This window comes from Castanea sativa, chromosome 2 (assembly GCF_040712315.1).
Source record: "Castanea sativa cultivar Marrone di Chiusa Pesio chromosome 2, ASM4071231v1".
NCBI lineage: Eukaryota > Viridiplantae > Streptophyta > Magnoliopsida > Fagales > Fagaceae > Castanea > Castanea sativa.
The window spans coordinates 20364645-20371686 of NC_134014.1; the positions used below are offsets into that span (position 1 = coordinate 20364645).

Sequence of the window (7042 nt, forward strand, 5' to 3'; positions counted from 1 at the left end):
TTAGTAAAAAGACCAATACAACTCAGTTTTAAAACTTAAGGGACTAATTATGCTTGTTTCAAACTTAAGGGACCAATTGCGCACACAAGGTAAATTTCAGGGACTAATAGTATAATTTCGCCATTTTTAAAAGACCAAGGTAGGAAGAATCTGGTTAAAAATGCGAAGTGCTCACAAGCTTGTCACAAACACTTGGCTAGACTCTCCGCTAGACTTGCTTCAAATAAGCAGAGCTAAAGCCTGAAGGTAAGCTTGTTTAGTATAGAAGTAGCCCAACCTAACCAAGGTTCAACTCAAAAGCTCACAAACCCAGATATCATTGAAACGCATTTATTTTTGCATCTCTCTGTGCATTTGTGCTCACATGAATCTGTGTCTTAAGAAAGTAAGCAGGGTCTTTTTGTGTGTTACACTCTCCGCTGCCCATCTTTGTGGGTTCATATGTGTCTGTTAGTGATTTTTTTTTTTTTTCATGTCGTGGCTAGCTTTCTGTTTATAGAACAAATTTAGAAGTATGAAATGAACATTAAAATTCCCAATAGTTTATGCTCAATAATTAAAACATGCAGAGCTATTAGGGTGACATTTATAGACTTCGACATCTAGCATGATGGAAATTGACAATATTGGGCAAACTAATGAATTTGCTAGACACCACCTGCGGAGGTGCTTTAGTGGTAAAATGCCCTCCAATACTTCAACTTGTGAGTCCGAGGTTGAGAGTTCAAGTATTGGCACTCCCCATTAATTGCGCAGATGGTCCCACACCAGTCATGAGTAGGGTTCAAGTGGGCCTAGGGTAGTGAACTAACCTGTTAGCTCCCTTTTTTTACTTAAAAAAAAAAAAAAACTAATGATTGTGTCAGACAGATGAAAAAATTTCTCTACCGACACTCATATTGCAAATGGTTAGTCACTACTGCTTCAAAATCTAATGTAAGATTATTTTCATTAGAAAAATGTGAAATTCCATTCACATAGAGAAAAATCCTATCAGTTATGCCACAATTTGTGCAGAAAGGAATGTAGCATGATGCCATAATCAACTAGTAGGTCTATTTTGTTCAAACTTTTTTTTTCCTCCTTTCAGAACATCATAATTTTCCACGTTATGTAGCACATTGAATGTAATTAACAAATTAAATTTACACAACTTTTAGCAGTTCACCAAGAAAAGTTATCGAGATTTTTTTAAAAAAAATTATAAGGTCAAAAGAGAAGATTCTTACCAATATACGATCTAATATAAGCTTTATGACAAGTTCTGTTTCCTCTCTCTTCAGTTCAGAACCTAGGGAATTTGTAATACGATAAATTACCATATGATAGACAGAAAGGTATTGGCTTCAAGCAGTGCTTTAAAATAAGAAAGAAAGAAAAAAAGACACAATGTAAGGATTAATAAAAATGACATGAATTTCGAACAAAAGGAGGAGAGCTTCATGTATTGGTTATGATTAGTCAAAACAATCCTGAAAGAAATATTAGGAGCATTGACCATTGCCTTATAAGACATCTTTCAAAATATTGTTACTAATACCTAAAACTATAGAAGGAACATTGTGTTAGGCATTAGCAATAAAACCAGCCCATCATGTAGATTGCAGAGAATCTTTTTTGAGATGCCCATCTAGTTGCTGGGCCCATACCTGCTGGCTACTGCATATTTTTATAGGTATAGTGCAAGAGGAGCCATCCTCATCCCTAAGTGCCTAACAAAGAATAGATCTAGGAATCCTCCACAGTCAACACAGCACATAACACCCTGTTCTGCAGGGAGTTTATGAATTTACAAGTTACCACTGCCATTAATTCTAAACCTTACAACATCCCTAATATTATTGACAATACAATCCTCTCTAAGAGAATCCTACTATTATTAATTCTTTTATTTCTTTGGAGCCAAAATCTGATAGATGGTAGCAGCAAAAACCACCTTACTGATGATCTTTAATCCTTTGCCTTTTAGATAATTCAAACCACACTTCAACCCACCTGGAAATCCGACTCTTGCACAGTCCCGTCTTCAAATGATGCAACCAATAAGTATTTTATCCTTTTTTTTTTTCCCACTTCACTTAGTAATCAATAAGTATATTATGGGCGAAGTCTTTGAATAAAAATCAGCCATGAGAAAATAGCAGCAATATTGTATACTGGTAATACTAACATATACATGATATCTATGGTTGCCTTGCTCTGCTTACACATGATATCCAGCTTATTCATATTCAACAGTGGACAATGAATTAAAGGCATAAAACCAACCTAGTTCCTTGTGCTATATTTTCATTTTGTCTATCAATTGTAACATCGTCATTCTCTGATCATTCTCTTGCATATCTTACAGCAAAGAAACCATAAGTTGTGCATGACCTGCAAACAAAGCTCATATTAATATAGAAACCTATAATCATCAATTGTGAGACATACATATATTTAACAACATAGAAAGGGAAGCAATAAAATTAAAATTTTAAAAACTCAAGAATGGGAGGAACAAGTTGAGCCTTCAAATGCTCAATAGAACTGTCCAGCAGTTCTTCACAGTATACATCCAGTGATAACCAGCAATAGTTTTTTTTCTGGATGGAAGAGGAACTATGTCCCATGTATCATTCTAATGGAATGTTTTCCTCCAGCCTGGAATAAATGATAAAGACTCCTGGATAGACTTAGGGTCCATTTGGTTGGGGTGAAAACAAGGAGGATAGAAAATGGGGGAGAGAAAAGGGTTTTCTGGGTTGTTCGGTTGGGGTGGAAAATTGGAGAGATTTTGGCTAGGCCTAGGAATTTTCTCTCTGGGCCTACCAAAATCTTATCTCCCCAATTTGGGGTGATTTTAGGAGAGAAAATGAGGAGTAGGGTAAGAGAGAAAACACCAAATCTGCCACTCCCTCTCCACTGTGTCAGCGTGCTTAACGTTGTTCCTTTTTCTTTTCCTTTTTTTCCTCGTGTATCTCAAGGAAGCTATGGTTTCAATGTCTTTCAATGTATTTTTTTTTTTTTCATTTGAATCAAAGTCTTTTTTTTTTCTTTGTCAATCAAGGCTGGGTTTTTTTTTTTTTTTAACAAATGGTGGCTTTCACCTTTAAAATGTAATTATAAAGAAAAATAATATAATATAATATAAATGATGTGTTGATTTTTATAAGATATTATTCTATTAATTTTTTTTTTATATTGTACCCTTTTTTAAATTTCAAAGACCAAATCAAAATTTGTTAAATTTGAGACCCAAATCGACCCTATAATTTACCCAAGAAACAAAAGCACCAAAAGGTGGAGACAAATGTTTCAAACCAGGAAATGGGATGACAAGTACAAGTAAACTTATCTTTATGCAGCATAGTAGGAAGAGAATCACAATCAAGAAGTGGATTCCAAACTAGGGAAAATTCTCAATGGGACTTGGTTGCTAAGGACTATACACTATAAATAGTTTTTTCGGAATAGTTCTAGGAAGGTGACATCAACACTAAAAAATGATGGCAAAGAGTAAGGGAATACCACTTGTATCCCTTCTAAGAACAAGAGTACCTAAGAAAAATACATTAAGAGATCTAGGATCAAGTTTATCACCTCCTGGACCTAAGATGTGAAAATAGAAAATACACCCAAAAAGCTTAGGAGATAAATGGAACAAGTCTTTACCAGGAGACGGGATGACATGAGGGATATACGCACCAAGGCCAACGGAAGGCATGCAATTGATAAGATAAGAGGCTGTCGGCACTGCATCACTCCAATATGGTTTTGGAACACAAGCATGGAATAAAAGTGCACAGGTATTCTCCAAAATATGTCTCAACTTACACTTTTGCAGAGCATTTTATTGTATGTAAACATATAAATGAATTATGCATTGCATGCCGTGACCATCAAGAAATTGAGGAAAAAAAATTGTGTCAAATATAAACGAGCTTTATCAAATATAAAGATACGAATTGAAGTATCAAACAAAAAATACAAAATACCTAAGGCCCAAATATGATGGGACTCTTATTAGTTTTTATGTTTTTTTTTTTTTTCATTAAAGAAAAACAGGCATAGCCCAAGTGCACAAGACGTATACAAAGAGAATATGATGGGACTCTTATTGCCTTTTTGGAACCCAAATATCTGATGTACTAAGTGAAAAAAAATTATTGACACAACTCACTCTTAGACACAAAGGACAAGCTATGATGCTCCCTCAATTAAAACGCTTCACCTTGCATGGACGCAACTTGATGACATGAAGGAACTAACAGTTTCAGGATCCAAAGAGAAGGATGACTGAGAAGACAATGATGCTAAAGAGAAGAAACGGATGAATAAAGTGTACTTGAACAGGAAGAGTTGCATAAATCAAGATAATAAATTCCGCCACCAATCTAACTGTCATCAAACCGTGAGAGATCATAAAAGATGCAATACAAAGGTAAGAATATTGCAACACCAGTTTACTTACAAAAATGAGACTAAATGGAAATTAAGGAAAATATAGGACTGAAGATCGTGAAAAAGTAGAAGGTTAATATTTCCAAACCAGAAACATTAGTGGCAGAGCCATCTACCAAAGTAGTGCAAAAAAGACTAGTTAGATGCTCAGGATATAAAAAATCCCAGTCATATGATTAATCTCACCCAATTCAATGACATAGGGTTCTTGAGTGGCAAGACAAGCAATGGGAGTATTTATCTGAACTGGAGTAGTAGCAAATGATGTAACAAAATAATGGTGAAACTGTCACCACAACTAGCTGCAGAATACTCAATTTACACATTGCAAATTTTTTAAAAATTTTTTGGATCGGTAACATACACACCCACCCGATGGGTCTTAAATGCCCGTTTGGTTCAGCTATTTGGACCCAAAATGCACATTGCCGTTTTCAAATAGTAAATTTTAGCGTTTGAAATAGTTTTCACAACCTGCGTTTTGGGACCGTAAAGGTGTTTTTTTGGGGTTTTTGCATTGGACCATCAGAGTAACAATACCAAAACACAAGCTAAACAAGTCTCTTTACTGTTGGAAAGTTGTCTTCTTCTGAAACTACCCTTACTTCTTTTTAATGAATCCAATTTTAACCACCATTTAAACGCCAAAAGACAACTCCATTTCTGCCTTTGTAAGACAATCTCAAATCCTCTGTATTTGTCAATGACCAACCATTCAAGCAAAGATTTTTTCGTCAATTGCAAGGTAGCTGGTGAGTCCGTTTCTCTTTCTTCTTCATAGACGCACAGCACAATAGATCAACCATGGAGAAGTGTGTTGGTACCGTGATGGGGAGAAGCGGACTGCAAGAGGGAGAGCACGATGGCAATAGAAGACGATGAGAGAGTGAGAGAAAAACAGGGGTGGAGATCTATTACATCTATAAAGGAAAGAAAAAATAAGGCAGGAGAAAATTGAAGAAGAAAGAACAAAGAAGGTAGGAGAAGAAATGAAGATTCTAGAAAATTGGTGAAGAAAACATGTGGAAGAGATTAAAAAGGAGAAGATTGGAGGAGATTCATTAAAAAAATAAACAAATAAAAAAGACATGGACAGGAAAAATAGAATATAAAAAAAAAGTGTTGGTTTGGTGGAGAGTGATGTGGTATGTGTTTAATTTTTAAACAATGTTAAGACACAAAATTACATACTTTTGTCACAACTCATCACATGGCAAGTTGTAAGTGGAGTGTGGACCCACCACTTTTTCTTCACTACTCACAACTTGCCATAACACGTGGCGAATTGTGGCAAAAGTTGAGTAACTGTTGGTGGTCCTAACATTTTTCTTAACAAAAACCTTTGTTGATAGACCTAATGAAATTAGGAAAAAATTTACTTAGGATCGTAAAACCTTCCAACCCAATCTATGTACACCCCTAATCATTTTGTGCTCCATGATGATAAAAAATTAATGAATTAATTACTATTGCAATTCACATTACCTCACCCTCCACCTTGCTTTTACAAGGGGAGGAGGTGCCATTTGAGATAGAGCTCATTAACCATTTAACACATTGCAATTCACAACATTTTATATTAAAACAATGACTTTACCACATATGTACTTTCTCACAAGTATTTGCATCCATATCTGCATTATAATAATTGTTTGAAAATTCCTCTCTCTAGTTGCTCCTTTGCAATCTGCAACTCTCGATGGCATACAAAAGACAAATAATCAATTTTCAGTCAAATGACTCAAAGCTGCAGTTTCATATCGATGACATAAGGACTGACATATATTCACAACATAATGCAAAATGTAAACATATTTCTCTGAAATAAAAATAAAATAATTTAAAAAAAAAAATTTAATCTTACACTAACTGATAAGAACCCAACTAGTTTGGATGTAGTGATGCTGAGAGTTTATTTGGACAATAGGACATTAAAAAAATTAGGCACTTTTTTATATATAATCTATAATAATAAATAAATAAATAAGTGAAGCAAAGGGATGCTAACCAAATACATGGGGTGTATGTAAGGAGCAAAGCAAAAACATATAATAAATAAATAAAAACAAAAGGTACAACAAAAAATTAATGAAAGCTCAAGGAATCCAAGAACTCAAGAAAGTCTGCAATAGAAGATGTAAGAGACGTTGAAGTCCATTCATATACAGTCTACAAAAATAAGTATTTCAGCTTCAACAATAGTGGGATTTAGGGATGAGACAAAAAAGATAATCTAAGATTTACAGTGCATTTGTGTAGAGCTTATTGTGTTTGTATAAGTTGCGTTTTTTTGCCTGGTCCATGGCACTGTTCATGGACCAGCCAAGTGCTAAAAACGGATGAACAGTAATTTGTAGCAATAAAAAATATTTTGCTATAGTATTTTCAGCAATAAATTTTCAATTTTCAACAAAATAAGCAGTATCTAAATGCACACTTAGATTGTTGTTCCAGGTCTGTGAACAGTAACCCATGAAAAGTGTTTTGGCTCTCTATAAGCATTGTTGGGGATATTTAATGGATGGGTGGTTTAGGGCTTGTTTGGATCACCATGATTTTGAGTGATATCACTTAGTTTTCATCACTAAATTTCCAAAAC

The 7042-nt window shown here is 34.6% G+C and overlaps 1 long non-coding RNA gene across 1 annotated transcript; it reads right to left on the bottom strand.

The window, feature by feature from the left end:
• Positions 1 to 457: 457 nt before the first annotated feature.
• Positions 458 to 6020, bottom strand: LOC142624517 (uncharacterized). The gene is made up of 3 exons (XR_012842346.1): positions 3655 to 6020; positions 2269 to 2376; positions 458 to 1291 (listed from the first exon to the last, which is right to left on the bottom strand). It is a non-coding gene; the product is annotated as an uncharacterized LOC142624517 (long non-coding RNA).
• Between the last annotated feature and the right edge of the window lie 1022 nt (positions 6021 to 7042).